Raw genomic sequence first — 22,469 nt, 5'->3', positions numbered from 1 at the left:
TCATATATATATATATATATATATATATATATATATATATATATATATGGGAAGAAAAATGCTATTACATTGCAATATACATATAACCGTCATATGAAAATCAGGTATCTTGCACATTAAGCATATAATACGCTGCTGAATACAAATAAACATTTGATTCTGATGTACAGTATAGTGATCATTTTTCATTGTGTCCCTTGACATTGCTGTTCACACTGTCATCATGGGGTAATTTCCCCTTTTAAAAAAAAAAAAAACCTTCAAATGTGTTTAGTGACATTGTAACATTGCATTTTGTCTTTCTTCAACGGAAGCTGAAACAGTGGATAGTTACATAAAAAATATTTCCACTTGAAATTTTCATCATACTGAATGTGTAGTTGATGTTGTCAAGCTTAACGTGTCCACTCTGTCATTATGAGGTACAAAATAGATATAATGTAAAAACCTTTTAGAAATTGAAAACATATTGGTGAAAAAATACATAGCTTGCTAAATGAATCACGTAGCGAAGTGAAGGTCTGCCATTTATTCATTAAACGCTAATATTAACCAAAAATGTCCATCCTGTCATTCTCCACCCTGTCAGCATGCTCACATATTTTGCTGTTTGCGTGCACATTGTCTGCTTGGAGTTACTTTATTAAAAATAAAAATGTGGGCGCTTGACCAATATTTATTTCTAATGCATAACATCTACTTAATACAATAACTATAAAGTTCTTTGGAAAATCGCAAGTCTGTGTGAAATGGGGAAGTTTTCTCAAAGGCACCTTGTAAAAATTGACTGAAAATAATGTCTGCTTTAATGTTTTCTTATGTTTATGATGACTTAATTACATCATAAATACTGTATGTAATAAAACAGATGATTTATACAGTTACTGAGTTAGACAGCTGAGTCAGGATTGAGCCATATATATATAGGGACTTTTTGGGATCACCGGATTTGGACAAGATTTTTTTTCTCACCAATTTGAAATTGTCAAAAACATGCTGTAAAATCTTCCCAAGGGCAGACAAAGGCCAACAAAAAGGCACCCCATCACATGCCGATTCGTCACTATCACATTAATGCAGGAAATCTTAAATTTTGCACGGACAGCTGGCAAATCAGGCGATAATCCGTTTGCTTCTGCGTGCAATTGCATTTTTCTCGCCCTTTCCAGCCAACACTAAAATAATAAAACAGCCTTTGAATGCATCAACGCATTCTTGCTTTGACAAACCCCCCCTTTTTCCTCTTGACAAAAAGCTTACATTTATCTTCTTGGAATACCTGAAGACAGGCCATAAACTCTTAGCGAGGTGAGCACAGAGAAACATTCCATCCCCCCAACAGATAAACGCCAAAACAGCCCCTGGTGTCAAAATGTCTTATCAGCCATCATAAACAATTTTGCAGGGTCTGAGTCAGGCGTTCAACAGTCAAATTGTTTGCAACCAGCTGTCAAACAAACAGCACAACCAAGCCAAGGGATCGGAAAAGTGCACTGAAAAACATTCTCTAAATTCCCTCAACAATAATTTTTGACTCCATATTTGCATGGACAATCCTTTAAAGCTATTTTATATGTTTTTAATGGAGTTATCTTAATTAGATGTTTACTACCTGTTTGTTTTATTGTGTCGCTGTGTTTTGTAGCCATATCTCCAAATTATGTCTTTTTTTCCCCCCCCATGTCCAAAACCCAAAGAAAAAAAGTTTTGTTGTTTTTTGGGCAAAAAAAAAAAAAAAAAAAAAAATCTCGATTAGCTCTTTATTCAGACAGTTACTCAATTTCAGTCATGATATCACAAACAGGAATTGCTTAGTGTATTACCTCGTGGCTTCATTCCAATGAATACGGACTTGTTCTTCTCCCTTTCCAAAGGAAGATATTGTTTTGATGGCAATCTGTGGTTTCCATGAAAGAACCAATGGAATGTTGGTGTAAATCCGAATAATGATGCGGCCAATTTTCTGAAGTCACTGATTGCAAATTGTAGAGTCCATCCATCTATCCATCCTTCTTTTTATAGCGCTTATCCGAAATCTGATTGGTTAAAGAAGCAGTCCTACTTCTAATATAGTTTAAGTTACATCGGCCTGTACTACCGATACTGAAAGTTCTGGATTGGCCTTAGATGGCAGCACATAGAAGCTAAAATCTGATTGGCCAAAGAATATATATATAAAAAAATACACGTACTGGAAGCAGTGTATGCAAGAGAAATGCTAGAGAATAGATTGTTGGGAATAAATTAATACATTTGCTTGGAACAAATGGTTGTAAATGGAGGTCAGTGTTTCTGGTAGCGTTTAGGCCAGGTTAGGCACCGTTCCGATTTACTGTACGTACAAACTCGGGTGACATCGCAGTCGTGGGATTGGAACCCGTCATTGGAACGTCATAAACCGAGGAACCCCTGCACCAGACATCAAGATTTGCGTCTTCAAGTTGGGTTTGTTGTTTCTCTAGACAAGATGCGCACTGGTTGCTAGCAATACCCTACTCTACAATTTCTTTTCCCACAGTTGTGTTAAGAGTTCAGCTTTGGTGGAGGTCCGCGCTCCACCGAGTACTATTCTAGTTCTTCTTTGTTTGGCTCTTTACGGTAGCATGTCAACCCCGCTAAATCCCCACACTTACGACGCCTAGGCTTTTAATTCTTCTTCCGCCCTCCATATCTTCCATGGGGACGGCCAGTCAGGAGGTGTTAACGTGGACTACTCTATTCCAGATAAACTCCATTTGTCAACACTCTGTAATTCCCATAGCAGACTTTGCATGGAACATGTCATTTAAGGGTCATAATGTGGAGTATGTGAAGTAGTCCGCAGATTGACATAATTGGTTGTAATTACAAAGTAGAAGGGGCTTTTTAACCAAAGTGTTTGTTTATCACATGAGCCTGATTTAAAAGAAAAAACGAAGAATGAAAAGAAAGCTGTGATGATCTGTGTTTTCAAATTACCATTAGCATGTCGCTCAGTCCATCTAATGATTAGCCATGCTGTGGTCAGGCTGCTATTTTGAGCCAGTCTATGGTAAACGCTGAGCCCTCAAATCCAGTAGGGTCTGCGGATGGCGCCACTAGTAGCCAGTCAGTCTCACCCCCGCCTCCGAGCTCCCCAGCCAGCAGCACTCAGAGCCAAGGTCCAGGAATTAGCGCCAGCACCCGTCCAGACAACAGATCAATGGGCCCGGTCCTGTATTGATAGGGCCACTTGGGCTCCAGAAGTGGCTGCTAATCCCTGCAGTTTATCAGCCACGCTGGCTGCCTGGATCCGTTGTCTGCTACACACTTACACTTGTGGACACGCACACACTTTCTTGTAAACATCAGGAGTTCTATTCACGTTACCTCCAACAAGCACTCATGATAGAGGTCCCCCACCTCTCTCATCGTGGTGCCCTTTTCCCTCATCTGTGGCGTCAACTGCATTACAGCGGGTGTTAGGGCTGCGGCTATAGAGTTGCCTTGTTTGAGTTCACCTCGGCTGGGTGTCTGTAACTGTATCCAGTGTCCTGCATGTTAAAGGGGTGGGGGGCGGGAGGGGAGTGGGTGGAGGGATAGGAGGCACGCTGGCTGGTAGACAGAAAGTCTGACCGGAGTGTGGCCCATTGATTCTAATGGGCATTTTTAGGGAGCCTAATGATGGGAATCTATTCACGCCTCACTTGTCACGCCTTATTAAGGCAAAGCAACAATGAGTCCATTCACACTGGCTCCAGTTACCTCACTCAACCCTCTGTTTAGAGGCGGGCTTTGCTCATTTTGACCACACACACATCAAGAGGCTGGAGACAGAGGGACTTCTGGGTAGGATATTGATTGAAAAAGTCTTGTTTCATGTCTTCCGTGCACTTAAATTCTGCACCTCTTATGTCAAATGAATGCGTAGAGAAAACTTCTCATGCTTGTTCTCCATCAACTACAGGGATTCATGCATTCATTTCGGCAGTGGCGGGCGGTGAATTTGGTACCCGGGTCTTCAGTGGGGACTTTGTCGAAGGCCTGCTACGACCACCACTGATGAAAACACCAAACGAACTTCTAGAGCAGGCGTTCGCGCAGAGCCATGGAAATGCTATCCGATGGGCTGCGTTGGAATTGAGCATCAACAAAAGCTCAATTCAGCAGATGTTTCGGAAAGTGACAACGATTCACATGTACCGACTTCAGCTTGGTGAGCATCATAATCGTCTGCTTGAAGCCTTAGAACAACCTGAAACTTGCCAAGGATAGCGTAAATTGTACACCGCGTTAGAGCAGTGTGACAGCAATAGAACTTCTCAAATTGGCGCTGACCTGCAGTCGGGGGCAGAAAAACGTCTTGCTGGGCAGCAATTTTGCAGGGCTGCTCCAATGGCAATTGACAAGGGAATTCTATGATTACAAAAACTACAAAGCCTAAACTGTCAAATGCTGATGGCCTCATGTCTGATACCTGAAACGAAATACAAAAAAAAGGAAGCGTACAACACAAAAACAAAATAACAGCACGCAACTATGCCACATACATAATCTTGAGCAGTTCAAAATAATATCTAATAACATGACAAAAACACAACACATTTAAATAAAATACAAAATACTCACCAGTATATTTAATATGATTGGTTAAAGACAATCTCCTTGCTTATCTAGCTAAAGTTACGTCAGCCAGCACCATTCATTCTGAAGGCCCTGGGTAGATGAGATTGACATGGCAACACATGGAGGCTGAAATCTGATTGGACAAAAAAAAATAAAAAATAAAAATCTAACAACCACATACAGGACATTGTTTAGTCAAGAGAAACTGTACGAAACGAAGAGAATAGACAGTTGGGGGGGAAAATGACCTAATTTTATGGAACAAATATAATTTAGTTGCTAAATGTAGGTCAGTGCCTCCGATAGTGTTTCATCCAGCAGTTTTAGAACCAAGCAAGAGGCGCAAAGGCTTGTGGGATAGTGAAGCTGAAAGGTGTCATAAACCAGACAAATAAAGGCCAACAATCCAAGCTACAAAACCTGTACAAACAAGTCATTATCACCTGGCTAACCAACAAAAAAAATGTGTCAGCAAACAATGGGAGTGACTGATGACGTGATGAGGGATTTGGGCGCAGGTGAGAAGTGGGCGGACACGCCCAGTAAACCTGAGGAAGTGTAGTCCGAGGGCATCTGGTGGACAGGTTGGGGATGACAGGTTGGGGAGGGAGCAATACGAGAGAAACAGCATTTCACAATTTAGATTTTTAGACTGCTGGATTTGAATGCTGAACGGGAGATTTAAACAAACAGTTTAAAACAAATGTGCGGTACTTGTTTGAACTTGCCAAATAGTTAGCCTAGACAAAAACTGTCATTTACAATCGTGTATAAAGGATATTAAAAAGTGCTTTATTATGCAAAGGTTAACCAATTTATGAACCGTCGTGAGAGTGTAAGAAAAACTCTTACAAAGAAACGTATACTCTAGTGCTACAAGTATACACCGTAAGTGGCTTGGAAGCCCGTCAATGCCAATTTGGCCGTTATTGACATGACACGAGTCCATTAAAGACACATCTGATGCTCGAGCCCGCATTACTTTGTGTGCGTGCTTTGCTGTGCGCATGCGTGCACATTTGTATTTCCAATCTCTGCCAAGGTCACGAAGAGTGGTTTCCTGTAAGGCCGGGCCATATATCAGGTGTGCGACGACGCCCGCAGATAAACGGCGCGCACCACCTTGCCCTCCCGCCCCCCCGTTTAGTGCGTGCGTCTGTGTACACATGCTTTTAGCCGGCCACTTAACAGCCAGGATTAAGTCTTCATGGAGATAATTGCTGGGTGAATGCAGACGGCGGGCCGCTGTGTGCCACTCAAAACATCCACAGACACCTTTTGTCAACCTTTACCTTTTGTCTCAGTGCAGAATGTACTAGAGAGGAGAGAGGGGGGAAATGGGGGAAGCAGGGGGGTGAGAAAGAGTGTAAGTGTATGTGTGTGTGTGTGTGTGTGTGTGTGTGTGTGTGTGTGTGTGTGTGTGCGTGGTGTCGTTAGGTGCGGGCTGGACATTACCGCTACACGGATGACTGTTTGTTCGTTGTGACATGAATGCCGTCTAAAGAAGAGGAGTGTCTGTAAATATTGATCTCCCGACTCGGGCAGCATGAAGCACTCTGCTCTGCTCAGACGGATTCACCCCGCAGCTCTGTGCTATTGTTCAGCCTGTTTGACATGGAGACAACAGTCCACACATGAAAAGACCTGCACGGATATACGCTTTTCATTGCAAGACAAAGACGTGGACAACTAACAAAAACATTTTATTTAAGACCACACTTATTTGATTGGACTTTGATTGTTGTTTGTTTTTTGTCCTAAAAATAACAACATACTGCAGCATATATTAAGGATAACACGGATAACCTTCTGGAGTGTTAAAGGGATTTTTTTTTTTTTAGGTGCATTCAGTCTGGACTCACAATGTGCTTCACATAGTTAAGATACACAATGGAACCCTCCCCTAATTATTGTATTATAAAAGCTTTTAAGCAACAACAACAAAAACATCATTTTAAAGTTATGAAAATGATATACTTTTATATTTCAGCATAACTCTTTTTGTTTATCTTAACTTCTCCACTTATTGGCTGGGAGAAATCACACGGTTCTACTACCTTATAATGAGGTGCGTGGCGTCCATTTTGAATGTAATCAAAATGACCAAATATTGTTCCTTGCCCTACAAAGAGATACATGGGACCCCGAATACGACCCTCATAGGAGTTCTACAGTAGAATATGTATGTAGGCTCTAAATATAGTTCTCCTCAAGTCACACTAAACCACTCTGGCTGAAGAGGCTCCTGAAAATATCCTTTTGTTGAACTGCCAGCTCGCATGCATATTTTAACACGGCGTGTAAATAATTTAGACACTTTTATGGCCGGACTCATCCAACTGGTGTTTGGGCTTCTGTTTGCACACAATGAGTTGAAAACGAGTCGGCGGATGCGACACGCCGTGGCAGGTGACGGAGCGCCGTGGCACTTCCAACGTCAGCGGGTACAGTAAGCGGAGCGCCGTGTTTGCGCGGATTTACGCCGCTGCTGTATGTCATCTGACTTGGCAGCAGGATGTCTGGGGGCGAAAAAAAAAAAGGCAGATCTTGCTATTGGTGCGCGGAGAGCGCAACGTCGGCCTCCATTCAGGGGTCTTGACCGTGACTTCACCCCTTACCTCCTTGAGGGCCAGGATGAGGAAAGAGTGAGAAGGGGGAAAAAAAATGACTGACTGCCAATAAGAGATTATAGCGTGCAGCACTAAGGCCCCTGAGGCCATCATTAAACTTCTCGATCATGCCACTGAATAAAGGATGGGTTTTAGATAAACACTAATGCACAGCGTAAAGAGGACAGGACAAGGCAAGGGGTGGTGTTCGTGTCGAGGCTTAGACTGAAATCCCACTATGTAGTGGTGGGAAGTAACAAAGCACAAATACCTCGTTGCTGTACTTGGATGTTTCAGGTATCTGTACTTTATGTGAGTATTTCGTTTTCTGATGACTTTTATTTATTTTTATTTTTTTTACTTTTACTACTTTGAAAATAGATATCTATACTATTCTACTCCTATCACTTTGTCAAAATGGGCTTGTTATTTCTTTCAACCTGATAAAAAAAAAATACAGAGGTAAAGTTCACTGTGGTTGAGATCTTAACCAACTGATTGAGAGCTGAACTGATGTGAAATGTCAAAAAAAAAAACAATGCAAAAAAAAAAAAAACCCACAAGCTTCTTGTGTTAAAAAAATGCTTCGTCTAATCTGAAAAAACAAAACAAAACAAAAACGTGAAGGTATGGTGTACAGTGCACCACCCACAAAACAAAAATATGTGAATTCACCTATTAATGGATTTTTTTTCTTTACCTATCCCCGTTAGTTTTATACCTTCTTCTGTTGGTGACATATCGTCTAATGGTGACTGCATTGATTCCAGACTTCAGCCTATAATTCCCTGCAAAAGATTTACAACCAAGTATTAAAAAGTGAAAGTTTTATTTATGATTGTTCATTTGTCCCATTACTTTTGGTCTCTTCACAAGTGGGAGATATACAGTACATACGAACTGTAAATAAAGCATAAACTGCGTGAAAAAGATTTCTTTTCAGATGTGTTTCAAACACCAGAAAAATAAGCAATTACTTCCCAGTTCGAAGTTTATGTAGCTTTCTTACCGTAATGCCTCACAAAAAAATGCTTTTATTGAGAAAGTAAAATGAAATCTCCGACAGCGAGGAGAAATCAACGATACTAATCGGCTTCCGCCACGCGCAAAACAAGGAAAACCGCATTCTCTGCAGCTGCGGCTTGAATTCAAATGTACGTCATTACACGTATGACCCAACAAGAGGCCGTAATACTGTCCCTCGTGAGGTAAACAAAACATTCCCCGTTGCTAGGCTAACGCTGAAACGCTCTTTAAACGGACATAACTTCACCAAATGTTCCCCGATTACCACAAGCAATAAATCATTGGAAAGCATTCCTAACGCCTTTTGAGAAAATGTACACAGCTCAAAAACCTGCCCGCAAGATTTTCGGTTTCGTGCTGGAGGGTCACATCTTGTTCATTTAATTTCAAATCCATTGTGGTGGTGTTTAGAGCCAAAAAACATGAGAATTGTGTTGATGTGCCAATATTTATGGACCTGACTCTCACCTCCTCTGTCTATTTGTGCCTTTTTACTGAATACTTTTTATCCTTTTAAGGTCGTTTGAAATCCCAGCTATGAAGGGAACAGGAGGACACATGGCGCAGTGACGAGTTTTTTCGGGGGGTTCCCGATGACTGCTTGTTCAGCAATGTGGAACGTGTGGAACGTGTTGAGCTGATGGAGCTGATAAAGCCACCTGTCTTTGGATGAGCATCACGCGGGACTTGAATGCTTCCAGGCCCGAGGTGGTGGCGTCATACCACACGTGACTGGTTGACACAACAAATGTATAAATTCACCCAAATGGGGCTCGTGTGCGTCGTCAATCACACAAAATAGTTGAGAACGGTTTACATAAGCAGTTAAAAATGTGTTTTTGCAAGCTTTTAAAAACAAAACATTCAAATTTGACACACTACCCTTAAAGCTTGGTTGTAGTCATTTTGGTTTAAAAAATGTTTTTTGCTACTTTTTCATACATTAACTAACATCAGTTCTCTCGTTCCTGTGAAATATCCTTTATTTTTTTTTACCCTTCAAATTTCTATTTGCTTGCACAGTACACAGGTTGCAAAACGTCAACAACAAATGATTATATATATATATATATAATATGTATTAATATATATATATTTTTTTTTAATTGCCAGAGGGATTTTCTTAAATTAAAATTCTCCATGGTCAGCAGAGGGTATATATTCCACTTCTTAAAATCAAAATTGCGCCATTTATTTGCTCCACCTGAGCGCAGTATGTCATTAAAGGCGTTTTTCAAAAACTAAGATGACAAAAAATTGTCCAAAAAATGGATAAACTGGGTATAGTAAAATGTTATTGCCACAAAAAAATTGAATGGATCTACAAAGGAGATATCTATTTCTCCAAACACAATGCGGTTTTACTGATAATAGCACAATTTATTACTTTTAAAGTCACTCATAATCGATAGTCAGTAAAAGACAAATCTCAACATCAACCTCTGCTGCCATTCTTACATAAAATCCAGCATCGGGGGACTTTTGCTGGGCCCCGAGGAGGTCCAAACAACTCTGAATAGTGCCTTTGAGCGGCCAACCTCTGCAACACAAAGGCATCTTTTTCGGTTGCTCAGCATCATGAGAATCATTGACAAGCAACACATTCAACGCCGCTGGAATCCCACACTTTTAACAATTATCATTTTATTCCTGGTGCTTATCTCATCTGGTGAGAACTATTGCTACCTTGAGGCATGGCCGCCGACCTTTGATAGACCATTTGCTTGTCCTGCACACGCTCATAATGTCACCTCCACTATGTCATTGTGAAATAATGTAGCAGTGTGATGATACACTGGCTTTTGCTGCCCGTCTACACACTAGTAAAGCTAGACTCCAAGCTTTTAAAGTCTTTTTATAGGTCTAAGAAGTAGCTGAATGGCATATTTCTATGAGTGTACAGAATGTAGTTAGTGGTATTGATCAAAGAGATTTTAATGTACTATTATTATTATCATTATTAATTGTAGTAGACCTATTAATACCAGGGCTCGACCTCTGTCATTGCGAGATGTAATTTTCTAAATTGAGTTTTTTTAATACAGTGTTGCCTTGACACACAAATGACTCGATTTAAGAGTTTTTTGGAGATAATTTTTGTTTTGAGAATTTGGGATACGGGCACTGTATTGTGGCAGTGAACTCAACTCAGCAGTTTGGCAAACTGTGAACAATTTTGCAAAAAATAAAATAAAAAATACAAAAACTGTTGAATGCCACTCGCAGCTGAGGGTTACTGTCAAACTAAACATAAAACAAAGAATTATGCGTGCATTTAAAACAACCACAAAGGGTTGAGCAACACGTGAACCGAAAGTATAACAATATTCACAGGCATATTTTCCTTGCTTTGTGAAAAATGACTCATATTATTGCAGCTTACTGAGAAGTTCTGACCGTCTCCGACTTACGAGCGTGGTCACGGAGCGAAATAAACGCCAACCACTGTCTTAGTGTAATATATTTGTCTTGCATTATATTCAAGGATAGTCACTGACCTCCACTGTCTTGATGATAACACAATAATTGTCTCATTATTTATAAAACGTGTGCACGAGCACTGTGTACAAGCAGCTTGAGAAAACTAAAGTGCGCTTTAGCTATGCTTAAGAGAAAAAAAAAAAAAAAAAAAAAAAAAAAAAAAAAAGAGGCTCCATTTTTAGTTCCTATGGCGAGAGAGGCTCAGACCCAGCCAGCTCAGTCTTTGAAGTGACGCACAAAATCATCAGCACCATGCAGTGAGCGCATTCGCAGCTGTCTCAGCAAAGATAGCGGCGCCATGTCTACGCGGCCGACGTAACATGACATCCCGTCCTTGCGTTTTTCCTCCTGACAGCTTCTGCGTCTCGTCACTCCGTCGCCATCCCCGCCTGCCTTCATAACCCGCGGGACGACGCGGCGTGTCAAGGGCCAGCTCGGGCCTTTTTGCCGTGTTGCTGCTCGGCACTGCGCTGATTGTGGTCGTGTGGCAGCTACCTGATGCCCGAACCTGGCAGCTCACCTTCACCACTGTCTCGCTCTCACATTCCAGTTTCGCCAGGCCCCATCCCAAGCATGATTTATAGCTTGGCAAGTTAGCTGTGCGGGGGCCAAAGCCTCAGAAGGCAGCTTCCTCGTTTTGTTTTTCCTATACTTCAAGTCATTCAAGTTACTTTAAGTACTGTATACTTTTTTTTAACATAGTGTAACAAAAACAAATAATTGGGCACCCCAGGAGGGTCACAAGGTTTTATGCACAGGGGAGGCTTAGTCCCCAGGAGTTAATTGGAAGATAAAAGTAAATCAATATTTTTTCTTCAACCATGAAAGACAAATACTACTCAATCACCTTTTAGTTTTAGGACCACAGTGGCCCCTAACCACAAATCATAGGGGGCGTCAGCACAATATTTAGCGGCGCACCCTGTAAATTGACTGGCAAAGTAAATTTCATTTTCACTGTATTGCTGATAGAAAAAAAAGATGTTTTGAGTTCACATTTCTCACAGGTGTTGACGCATAACAAACAAGTTAGACAGCTGAAATATAGTACTAAAAATGTAATGTTAATGTTTAGGCTGGCAGTGCCAGTATGATAAGCAAATGTGTTTCTCGTATGTTTAGTTTGTCAATGTTTAATGATAATAAAACAGAAAATCTACTTTGGCACCTTTAATTAACTGAACATGCTAAAACCAATCCGTCAGAGTAGGTAAAGATAAGATAAGCAATTAGATATTGTTTTGATATGTACCATAATATATTCATTTTGAAAAAGCGCTACATCACAGTTTTCTGTTAAAGGCGATAACACAAATAGTTTAGGATTTTTCAATATTTTGGGGTGGCCCACAGTCAATATTCCATGAGAAAAGATTAGCCCCTGCACTGAGCAGGGGCAGAATCATATCTCCACAATCACGAGCTGTAGTAAGATGACAATATGTAAAGGAATGTTTACTTTCATTAGGATCATTAGTGTGATTTGTTTTAAAATCGGATCTTGACAAGGAGCAGAAAGTGGAGAAAACTATCGAGATTCATACAATTTTCTCATTAAACAGGATTATCGTTATTCATCGACGCTTTAAATGGAAATTGTGTTCCTATTTGCATCATAGCATACCGAGAAAAGCTCTGAATAAAACCAACTTATGATTACTATTTGCAGAAGTCCTGTGGAGGACGTGTCAGAATTCCCCCACTCTTTTTACACCTACACTTTTAACACTGCATCCCCCCAGGAGCAAAATTGGGCACCGCTGGTTTAAACTGCAAATATCAATGACCATTACATCAAAACAGTTTAATATAATTTCAAACAACATTGCCCTTTAAAGTGAAGAGCAGATAATTTGATTTTGAAAAAAAAAAGATAAAATTCCAAATGGTACAATTAAGTATTTGTTCAAATTTTGAGCAGTCACTATTTCCTATTATTCTATGGTTTAGGCAGTGGTCTGGAACTTCAAGTGTTGCAAAATCTCTCTCTCATCTCCAGCTAGATACTAATTGTTGATAATGGCGGTCTGGCCACGCAGCCCCAGGGTTTGAAAGCTCATAAACCGTCTTTGGATTTTGTTGTTGTTTGACAATCGGGGTCATCTTGATGGTCGACCCCTGCGTTGTCAGGGGGGCACGCTCGAGCAGCAAATATCCATAGTGAAGGTGCGCCGCCGCAATCCGGCGGCAGACGCTCGACAGGCCGCTGGTGACAGATAAGTGGCGAGACGAGCCCTGACAGGTCACAGCTTCTAACGCGATGTGACACCTAATAAGTGCTGCTTTTCCTACCGCAACACAAACACGCGTGCCAGCACACGGCCTGCGGAGAACAAAAGTAGGAGGTGGGCAGTGAAAACACCACAAAACAACAGTGGTGGGAAGTAACAAAGTACATATACAGCACCTTGTTACTTCCCACCACTGGTCTTTTGTTACTGCGCTCAAGGTTTTTCACATATCTGTACTCTACTTAAGTATTTATTTTTCTGACAACTTTTTACTTCCTATATGAAATCTTCTGTGCTTTCTACTCCTTACTCTGTCGAAATGGGCTTATTACTTTTTTTCAGCCTATGCGGATGATGACGCAACGTAAAAAAAAAATTGTAGCTAGAGAGAGGTAAAATCAACTACGGTTGAGATCTTGACTGACTGAGGTCTTGGGGGTTTTCATAGTAGTGACTTGAGGGAAAGTGAACCAAGGAGCATTTCCAACAACCACAAACCGATTCGGAGAAGCAAGCTCTTATTTTAGAGAATTGTTGATTTTGTCAGCTACAAGAACGGTTCGGAGCGAATGTGGCCTAAAAACCACCAGTTTTTGGTGCTGAAAAATTGTTTAATCTGAAAAAAAAAAAAAAAACATATTCAATAAGATGTACTTTTGCAGTTGTTACCATTAGCCAATTTAGCATTTTTTGTGAAACAGTTCCCAATGTTAGCAAAGGTATGGGAACACATTGTTATGATAGCATAAAAAAACAATGCTAGCAAGTTGTAATGTAATGCGATTTTTCATCATTTGGATTAGCTTAATGCTCACACAATGCAAAACGGCATGGATGGGCTAACGGAAGTACCAATATTGCGATATTTATACGCAGACTGCCTGCAAACGTAGATAGATAATATAACAATACTCAAACATATATTGTATTGTCGCTAAAGCTCACAGACCAGAAGGAACAGCACAATGTCAATTGGACTGAAGCGAGAAAATTTTTTCAAAAACAGTTTAATTATTTACATTCTATTCAATGTCATTACTACGTTTTTTTTTATAAAGTACAATATTATAGTGTGCTATCTTTCTTTGAAAAAAACCAAAAAGTTAAAAAAAAAAGAATTGTGAGGCTGGACTAGATTATTGGCATTTCCATCCATCCATCCACCGTGCCGCATTATTGGCATTTCCATTCATATTAATGGTGAAAGATGATTTGAAATCCAAGTGTTTTGAGTTAGGAGAGTGGTTGGGTGACAAATTCAATTCATATCTCAAAGCACCACTGTACTTTCAAATACAGTGTGTGAGTACTTTTGCAACTTCTGGAAAACACTTTAGCTCCCCACAAGCCACCATATTGTTTTTAGGTGGCTGTAAATAGTTTCCATCATTTTGTTTTGGTCCCGTTCAAAGAGGCACTGACAGATCATTTCTATTACGCCTGCCGCCACTCCTTTGAGGCTGTGTTTACACGTCCTCATGTAAGAGTCGAAAAGTGGGAAGAACAGCAAACCAGCGAGGATCATGTTAAAACGAGAACGGATGAAGGCTTTTGTTTATGCTGCCTTTTGAGTCATCGCCATTGATTTCCTGAGGTGGACTGGAGTCCAGGGAGGAGGTTAGCAGCTGGTCATGTCTTCTGCTGCGCTTCACATGATTTGGCGCGTGTGAATGGTGTCGTTTGTTGGGACGCGAGCGGAATGGGCCCTTTGTCAAACATGGGAACATTTTGAGAAGAGGGCACCGACTTAATTCCACTGATGCGAGAGGAAAATTTGTGGTAAAAGCCTGCTTGTGTGTGAATCCGCAGCAAATACTTTGTCTAATGTGGGAGGAATTAGACGTGTTGTTTGGGAATGTATTTTAAAGTTAAACTGCGTCTTCATTGCAAAGATTGTGGGCTACATTTCCGTCTAGCCTTTTGGGAATTCCATACTAAGAGATGCACCGCAAATAGCTGAAACAAAGGAAAGAAATTGATTTCCACTTTTGACCGTTATTGGAAAAGTCCGAAGGCAGCGCAGTGAAAATAGTGGTTAGCACCTCTGCGTCACAGTCAGGGGATCTGGGCTTGAACCTCTCTTGGAACATCATCTTCCCACGATACACATTCATTCACATTCTATGTCGCTACCACCTCATAAAACCGAGGGACTGATCATAACGGCCAATTTCTTTTAACACACCCACTTCTTTCATATACCGCCGCTGCCGTATAAGCTTAAGTTTTTTTAAACATATCGGCACCCAAAGAGACGTTTTGCGTGGACGGGGAGTGGCTCCTTTAAAGCATGTAGCTGTCAGGCCAACTTAGCCACCAGCGTCTCAGACGTAGCCCAGGGGGAGCTGTGCTTTCTGGGCCAGTGGAGCCTGGTGATGTTTAGGGGCCTCGGCCCCTATGTTAGCATGTGCACATCTAGCGTTGTCTTGCTTCGTTGTAAGTGACTGAATACGTGCAAACACACGGTGGAAGAATCTGGGAGAGGCAGCTGCGATTTAAAATTCGATGGAGCCCAGAGCAACAGATTGGCTGCTGCCGATCTGGGGGTGTGTGTGTGTGTGTGTGTGTGTGTGTGTGTGTGTGTGTGTGTGAGAACGAGACGGGTTACAGTTGCTTGGCTGTGTTGATCATTTTGTGGTTCTTTAACTCCCATGTTGTAAAAGGCACACAAAGTCTTTAGATCTTTTCCGCTGGAAACTCAACACTCTAAGCCCCAGTGGCATTGTAATTTAGCTCAGTAAAATACAAATATCTTTTACAGTTGTTTTTTTTTTTTTTTTTTTTTCTTGCACAAATATTTACATTTGCAGCAAACAATATGTAGGATCAGAAAGCATGCTGGGGATGAAAAAGTCCCTATAAAAGAATGTCTACTTGCTTAAAGCTCCCATGCGACACCTATTTTTTTATGATTATCTTTTAAAATCTTTGATGTCCTTTAATCAGGTTTGCAAGATCATTTGGGTTGGTAATCCCCAGGATGCCCTTTTTCAAGTGAGTGTTGTCGGTCTAAAATGCCTGGGAGATGAGATGACTGACTTTCACATTAATATTCGATATGTAAATAGGCTTTTGCTGAAGCTGATTGGCTCGCTGTTCTCCTTATTTTAAATATGGAAAGCAGCTTTGCTCTGATTGGTAGTTGGCGATATCTCGGTGTCCGCGAAATGGCATGGCAGTCGGCGACTCACACCCACGCATTGAGCTATTTGATCGTGAACGCCCTGAACGGCGATCCTGTTTAGGCTTTTGAAGTGACATACACAGTTCATTTTCAATTTTATTACTTTTATTAAAGCATAAACACAAAGAGTAGCACAAAGAAAAAGACGGTTGCTACAGAGAGAGGACATGAGCGAAAATAAAAAGCTAGTGGGGATATATTGAGAGGCTCGGCTCAGCACCTATTCGCTTGAATGTAACTGGTGCGGTATGGACATCGCTCGTGTACATTTTGGTGACAATGACTGCTAGCTAGCTTTGCTATTTCATCCACTGGTACATTATACACAGGTAAATTATACACATAATTAAAGTACTGTTGTATAATAATATATGTATCCTTTATATAAGGTAATTGTATGGCTTGGCGGTGGTGCGGCTGGGTCTCACTCACTTAAAGGAGCCATATTTTACCAAATCAACTTTTTCTACTATTTGGGATGTAATATTGTCTCTATGGTGCCTCATTAAACATGTGAAATATGAATTAAAATCATCCACACATTCCTGCGCTTGATGTTTTTCTGCCGAGAGGCCTGAAATCAGGTCATTCGAATTTCTCGAGCTTATCTATGTCACTAGCGAAGAGCTCCGCCTTCCCTCCGCTCCCGAGCTAGCGCTGTCAACATAACAAACGCGTGTGCTCTCACAAGTGGGTCTTCTACACGGATGCAACCAATCAGATTAGAGGGGGCAGTCTTAGACAAATATGGACAAAGCAGATCCAAAACTGGGTCAAACAGAAGTAAATCTCAGAGGGGCCTGGTTCTGTACACTCGTATGACAAAACCAAAATGTTTTTTGAAATGAAATTGACACTTTTATACTATGTCCAAGTTAGAGAGTCGCTCTATGGAGATCTAAACCCAAAAATGTATTTCTAGCGTGTGTGAAAGCTTGTTTACAAAGTTATTCGCCACAAAATGTGCCTGAACAGAGCACAAATCTAGTTCCGAAATGCTAAGACATTTCTCCCAAAATAAACTGAAGCCATTCATTCCTCAACCCCTCTGAGGAACAGATTTTTCCCGATTTGAATGGGCATGTTCCAACCACAAACTAGGCAGGTACTTGAATAATGAAATACATACATACACAGTACAGTATTGTATTATGGGCTGCATGGTATGCTAGAGGTTAGCACATCTGCCTCACTGTTCTGAGGTTCATGGGATTTGAATTTTGGCTCCGGCCTTCGTGTGGAGGTTTGATCTTCTCCCCGAGCTAGCGCAGGTGTTCTGCGGGTATTCCATCTCATCTTCCGCCCACATTCCAAAAATATGCATGCTTGCTTCAGTGAAAACTCTTCATTTTCCTTCGGTGGTAATGCGAGTCTGAATTCTTGTTTGTCTATACTGTACATTCTAGTGCATTTTTTCAAAATCAAACAATCTGTAAACCATTCATTTTTAGGGGTAATGTTGTGAGTTGAGTTTAAAATCATATGTAACTGTTTTGGGATCATAGTAGTTTAAAAAAAACAAAAGAATACTATTTATACAGTGGACACTGGCATATTGGTGGTTCTGCATTTGCAAATTCACCTATTCACAGATTTTTTATTTTTTCTCCATCCCTATCCTTCGCAGATAGCTAGTTACTGCATTTTGAAAATGTAGAATTCATATCAACAGACAGGATTTATGTTTGAGCTTCAGGGAGTGCTGGAAAGAACCCCACCCCCCCACCCCCCCCCTCCGCACGATGAAGGAGCTGACTTTCCTGAGAGAGCGACGCGACCCTCGACCTTTCACACAATCGCCGGGCCAACAATACGATGCAGCCTAACCCTCGCACACCTTCTATTGTGCTGCGGCCAGCAGCAGCTGCCCAAAGTCACATTTAGGTGTCACGGGGCAACAAATGTTACCCTAATTGGAATAGTGGCATTAGCTCATATTTCCTCCCTGCCGCTTTATGAATCCCCCATGTCCATTGTTTGGAGGCCCGCGTTGACGTCGCCCTGGCGGTCCCGGCTAATTGAACGAGTGTGTGCTTGGACCACGGTCAACAGGACCCAGTGTCTCTAGCCTTTATGCTTGTATGTGTGCGTGCGTGCACGTGTGTGTGTGCGTTATCTTTTTCCCCAAGGTTGTCCGTGCGTCGGTGCAAACAAGACTACATGCAGGATCTTTGCTGGGCTTTGCCGTCATGTGTTTTCTCAAATTGGACCGAGCCTGCAGAGACGGATGCTGAGAAATTGATTTATCCTTTTGGACGACCATTTTGTCTTTTTTGAGAGATTAAATCAAGCCGTCATATGAGCTAAATCAGAAAAACAGTTCTGATAACGGATAAACTAGGATTTTCTCCCCACCAAAATTACACATTGAATTTAACGTGTGTGTGCGTGTGCGCATATATATATATATATATATATATATATATATATATATAAATATATATGAATAAATTTAGGTATCTTTCCACTGTTGATCCACTTGAAGACTATTGTAGCTTTTATAGAGAATGGAATCTGCTTATTACATCTGGATAAATGAAATGAAAGCATTTGTACACAAACTTTAAGTGGATTTACTGTTTCATATGCTTAATATTCAATAAATAATTCTTCAACATATATCCATGAGCAGAAAACAGGAAAGGACCATGAGAATTTGCGTAACGCTAGATTTATTTCCCGTTCCTTGCCTCATTTGACGCAAAAAAAATATTCTTTATTTTAATTCGGTTAAATCTCAAGAAAGGGAGTTTGAATTGGCTCAACGCCTGCGTATTCCCATTCTTGAGTAATCTGAGGAGATAAGATTACTGGTAATCTGGGGGCATTAAAGACACACCAATCCTTTCCCTAATATGAGATCTTAACACTGGATCAAGAAAAATTGCCACAATCCAGGTCAAAAGAAAGGACGAGAAGGACTTTATGGAGGAATAGTTGATTTCTACACTTTAGCTAGTCGAGTCTAATTGTGTTGTTGAGAAATATTTTGTTTATCAGGAACAGTAATACAAAACCCGTTCTATAATAAATCATACAATAAAAATATTTTCCCAATAATGTGTTTACATGACAAATCTTAATCTGTAAACCAAAACACATGCAGTGGATGTGGAAGCTAACGTTGAGGCAAAAACAGGTGCCTCAACCTCCAGAATCCATGTCAACCCGGGATTACAGGATGTGTCGCAGTGGGATTGTTAGCGCGCCACCAGAAGAATTACTGACAGACTTGAGATTGCAAATATGGAAGATTAAGAACTGAGTAAGACGCAGATAGTGCTAAATTCACAAGATAATCTGTTGGCATGTCTTGATCACAATCTCCCTCCTGAGAAAACAGAATTATGATTGTGTGTGTGTGTGTTTGTGTGTGCGTGTTGATTGAGGATTGGTGAGGATTATTGCAAAGGAGGAAGGGACAGAAATTCTGGACTGGAACGACTTCCCCCACTTTAATTGAAAACAAGTTTCAGCACTGTAAATGCGGTAACGGTCTAATAAAAAGTGTTGATGGATAGGACTTTTTTTTTCATCATGAAATGGTTGATGTGGTGGGCCAAAATTGAACAGGATTGGGTTTTTTTCAATGTCAGTAAAGGTACGTACATACAAATAACTTTTTTTTTTTTATTGCGGGACGTACAAGAAAATATCTCTCTATTATGAATAGGGGTGCACTGTAAATCTATGTCGTGACCACAATATTTTTTTTTCCTGTCATGTCTGCTGTTCGGTCGAGATTAAAAAAAAATAAAAATAAAAACTCGCAGCCATGTGTTTGTTTTTTTTTTACTTGTTAATCTGTTTTGTTTATGTGGGCATATATTCGCGGTCAGCTCCCCAGAACTAATGCGATCAGGGCCCGCCGAAGTGTGCCGGACTCGGCGAGCGTGTGCGCACTCGGAGCTCCGAGTGGTTTGCGGGGAATTCATTAGTGGGTGTACAGGTGGCTAGTGTTACACTGCACCGGTGAAAGGCGGCAGCTCGAGCTGTCCCGCGCCACTCTCGCCACTCGCCCGCCTCCCCTTTTCCTGTCATGGCGCGGTAAAGCTACACCAGCCTGGATGACATTTCCAAAGGGCCACTGATTAGAAAATGCTCTGCGCTGAAACAACAGCCTGTGATCTTTATCAAACTTAAAACATCCTCCCTCTTTCCCTCCCCTCCTTCTCTTCAACCTTGCCATCTATCCATCTCGAAGGCCCGGCTCTCTTGGGAGAGAACTATAAGTAGTCCATCAGGCAAACTGCATTAGTGTAACATCGTCCCAGGAAATTAGCAGAGCAGAGCGGCGCCAATTAGAAGTCAATAGCTGGCTTTATTAATCGAGCTAGCCATCGCACTTGATTAGATTAAGCCGGTGGCGGGGTGGGGGGGGTTAGGGTGAGCGGTGCCAGTGTCCTTGTGTATTTATTCATCTGTGTTTGTGCCTGTGTGTGTGTTTGGTCCCACGCAAACAGTGGCAGGTGCTGCTGACTTGCTGATTCCATCTCATTGTGACTTTCTGCGGCTCGGTCACAACTCAGTAATATGTTGATATTGACCTTCATGCACTGCACGCCCGCAATAAAGGCATCAGTTCCATGAATAGACACGGCACAGCCAATTAGAGAAATGACAATGTTATTACAGATCAAGTGCGTATAGATTAGCCAGCTATGCTAAGTAGAGACATCATGCAACAGAACACAAATAATAATAACAATATATAACAATACTCACAGGCGTACAGTATATTTTGTATGGTCTGCAAAGAACGACTAATATTACTGCCAAACTGAGAAGCTGAAGAGGAGTTCCAGTATAGTATGTCTGTACATCTTGAAGGAGAAAGCGTGACAAAAATGGTTGAATTATTTTTTCATTCTAATTGTGTCATTATGGTAAATTGTTATAAATAACATTACAGAATGCTACTTTCTCATTAAATGGAGTTGCAAGCGTGGTTAGAGAACAAATTTAACTCGTATTTCAAGGCACCACTGTATTCTACATACCAAATAACTGGTAATATTACATTCATAACTGGACTGTTTTTTCAGCAACACTCTAAAAAAAAATTATAGGTGTACTGTATTAAATTCAAAAGATAAGGCAGTTTTTCAAGAAACGCCAATATATAAATATATTCTCAATGTCACTGTAGTTCATGCTCACTAATACAAAGAGAAATGTCTTGGAATATAGTCATTACATTCCCGCTATATCCCCTTGGTAGGATTAAAGTGTGACTTTCCTGTCTTGTGTGTGTAATCTGCAAATCTCCGCTGTTACTGACAATCCCTCACAAACTTGTTTTAATCTGTCTGGCATATCTGATGCCTAACACCTGTTCCTGAAGGAGCACGCTTGGACCCACACTCTGCTGCTTGTTGTGCGATTATTTGCGCGAGTCAAACTTGTCCTGGGTTTGCTACTGTGTCAATGTGATGCTGTAAAACAACGTACTGGTCGGAGTACAAAAGGCCAGTGTCAGTCACCGGTCCAAAGGCGCATTAAGAAAAAAAACCACAAGCACTAAATGTCACACAAATGCGCTTTCGACACTAGTGGCAAGTCAGCTACAGTTTGATCGCATGGATGGAAACGCAACTTCCGTGCGGATAATGGTGTTAAAATACCACAGGGATTTTTTTCTTTTTTTCTTTTGCTGCAGTAAGGTTATTTGCACTTCCAAAAACTTGAACCTTAAGACCTGCCGGACACCGAGCAACAAGGCCCAACCCGACTGAACTCTGTGGGCGGTTTGGCAACTACAACCCCAATTCCAATGAAGTTGGGACGTTGTGTTAAACATAAATAAAAACAGAATACAATGATTTGCAAATCATGTTCAACCTATATCTAATTGAATACACTACAAAGACAAGATATTTAATGTTGAAACTGATAAACTTTATTGTTTTAAGCAAATAATTATTAACTTAGAATTTTATGGTTGCAACACGTTCCAAAAAAGCTGGGACAGGTGGTAAAAAAGAGAAAGTTGAGGAATGCTCATCAAACACCTGTTTGGAACATCCCACAGGTGAACAGGCTAATTGGGAACAGGTGAGTGTCATGATCGGGTATGAAAGGAGCTTCCCTGAATTGCTCAGTCATTCACAAGCAAAGATGGGGCGAGGTTCACCTCTTTGTGAACAAGTGCGTGAGAAAATAGTCGAACAGTTTAAGGACAATGTTCCTCAACCTACAATTGCAAGGACTTTAGGGATTTCATCATCTACGGTCCATAATATCATCAAATCACTGCATGTAAGCGGCAAACCCAAAAACCAACATTGAATGCCCGTGACCTTCGATCCCTCAGGCGGCACTGCATCAAAAACCGACATCAATGTGTAAAGGATA

The 22,469-nt window shown here is 41.0% G+C and overlaps 3 long non-coding RNA genes across 3 annotated transcripts in view; 1 reads left to right on the top strand and 2 right to left on the bottom strand.

The window, feature by feature from the left end:
* Positions 1-22,469, bottom strand: part of LOC133490341 (uncharacterized) — a 223,561-nt gene that overhangs the window by 37,247 nt on the left and 163,845 nt on the right. The window lies entirely within an intron of this gene.
* On the bottom strand, positions 1,756-6,167 carry LOC133464937 (uncharacterized). Its single transcript, XR_009784503.1, has 3 exons — positions 6,040-6,167; positions 4,588-4,717; positions 1,756-4,435 (listed from the first exon to the last, which is right to left on the bottom strand). It is a non-coding gene; the product is annotated as an uncharacterized LOC133464937 (long non-coding RNA).
* Positions 3,785-9,133, top strand: LOC133464938 (uncharacterized). The gene is made up of 3 exons (XR_009784504.1): positions 3,785-3,807; positions 3,926-4,174; positions 8,738-9,133. It is a non-coding gene; the product is annotated as an uncharacterized LOC133464938 (long non-coding RNA).

Source organism: Phyllopteryx taeniolatus, chromosome 15 (assembly GCF_024500385.1).
Source record: "Phyllopteryx taeniolatus isolate TA_2022b chromosome 15, UOR_Ptae_1.2, whole genome shotgun sequence".
In the NCBI taxonomy this organism is placed as follows: domain Eukaryota; kingdom Metazoa; phylum Chordata; class Actinopteri; order Syngnathiformes; family Syngnathidae; genus Phyllopteryx; species Phyllopteryx taeniolatus.
The sequence above is the reverse complement of the archived record's forward strand: the minus strand, read 5'-3'. Positions and strand labels throughout refer to the sequence as shown.